This window comes from Microtus oregoni, unplaced genomic scaffold (assembly GCF_018167655.1).
Source record: "Microtus oregoni isolate MIOR12 unplaced genomic scaffold, Mior012 000099F_ref0000060, whole genome shotgun sequence".
NCBI lineage: Eukaryota > Metazoa > Chordata > Mammalia > Rodentia > Cricetidae > Microtus > Microtus oregoni.
The window spans coordinates 1,859,171-1,860,966 of NW_024544712.1; the positions used below are offsets into that span (position 1 = coordinate 1,859,171).

General features: G+C 43.2%; 1 non-coding gene across 1 annotated transcript; it reads left to right on the forward strand.

Annotated features, from left to right (window-relative positions):
* Nucleotides 1-1,452: 1,452 nt before the first annotated feature.
* LOC121443104 lies at nt 1,453-1,560 on the forward strand. The gene has a single exon (XR_005973630.1). It is a non-coding gene; the product is annotated as a U6 spliceosomal RNA (small nuclear RNA).
* Nucleotides 1,561-1,796: the final 236 nt, after the last annotated feature.

Genomic DNA, 1,796 nt, shown 5'->3' on the forward strand with positions numbered 1-1,796 from the left:
TTCGGTCCCAGCGTCCTAGCAGGCTGGGCAGGGAGGCGCTATGCCCCAAAGGAGGGAGAGAGGGAGGGAGACAGGGGGTGTGGGGATCTGGATGTAAGCTGAATGGCATAGGAATAGAGAGGCGGTTTGGGCAGTATAGCCCCTGTAGGATGGCCTTGAAGTGTGGGCGGGCTGAGGTATGTTCCCAGCTGCCGCAGCACTCACTCACCACAATGATGTTTCACTTGGTGCCCAGATCGAAACTCCCCACTGCTTTGTTAGCTCGTGAACAAAGGGCCCACCCTGCTCGCTGCGGGCAGGCTATGCAAGAATGCTCCCTGCTTATTTGTGTGTTGAAGTCTTTCTTGCGGGGAGCCTGAGAAAACTTAGGGGGGAGTGCTGGGGTAGCTGTTCGCTTTACTCCTGTTCAGGATTTGTAATGTGGAACAGTCTAGTGTCTTTTGGACCTGGTAAGGTGTTAGGAGAGCAGAGGACAAAGTTAACTTTAGGAAGAAAATTTTTTTTTCAGGATCAGGGAATTGAGAGGGGTGTATCTGACATGTTTAAGGTGAATCATTCAATTTGGCTCCCTGGAACTCACAAGAATCCTCTGAGTTTGTGAAACATAAGTTTTAGATACATACTTTGTATAAACAGTAGCATGCTTATGTAAGGGTGACTGTGACAGAGGTCTTTGAGCAATGAAGAGTATCTTTTTTTTTTTTTTGGTTTTTCGAGACAGGGTTTCTCTGTGGTTTTGGAGCCTGTCCTGGAACTAGCTCTTGTAGACCAGGCTGGTCTCGAACTCACAGAGATCCGCCTGCCTCTGCCTCCCGAGTGCTGGGATTAAAGGCGTGCGCCACCACCGCCTGGCAATGAAGAGTATCTTTAGAGAACAACAAAAAAGAGTGGTGTTGTAGGAGACTGCTTGTTGGTTCCAGGTCGCTCAGCCCCAAAATAACCATACAGAAAATGTATTAATTAAATCACTGCTTGGCCCGTTAGCTCTAGCTTCTTATTGGCTAAGTCTTACTTCTTAATTTAATCCATTTCTATTCATCTGTTTATCGCCACGAGGCTGTGACTTACCCGGTAAAGTTTCGACATCTGTATCCAGCTGGGCTATAATGTTTCTTCTTGACTCCACCTCCTTCCTCACACCATTCAGTTTAGTTTTCCCCACCTAGCTCTACTCTACCCTATCAGGCCAAGGCAGTTTTATCAATTAATCAATTGTATTCACAGCATATAGCATCCCATATCAAAGCGGTAGTAGTAGTACTCTGCCAGAGTTGAATTAATAGCTTATCAGCATTTGATTGATAATGTCAAGGCTATGAAAGGCAGCATGAGAGGAATTTGATAACTTGCATTTTTCCACCTTTATAACTTGTAGGTACACACTTTAATAACTTGCTTGCATTTGTATTCTTAAAACACCCTTTCTTTAGAACATGTTAAGAAGTTACACTGGTGCTCACTTTGGCAGCACATATACTAAAAATTGAAACACTACAGAGAAGATTAGCATGGCCCCTGTGCAAGGATGACACACAAATTAGTGAAGTGTTCCATATTTTTCATTTTCCCTCATTGAACTTGTTTCTTTGTTTGGTGAAGTGGTAATGATAATACCTACATAACGGTGCTTAACCCATTAATTCAATAACTATTCTAAGTGCCTGCATTTCAAATGCTAGGAATATAGTAACGTGCAAAAAAAGAAAAACATTCTCACACATTTATGTTCCAGTAATGAAGATTAAATGTAAATAATATGAACTCAGTGAACAGCATGTCAGATGGGAGTGAGCATA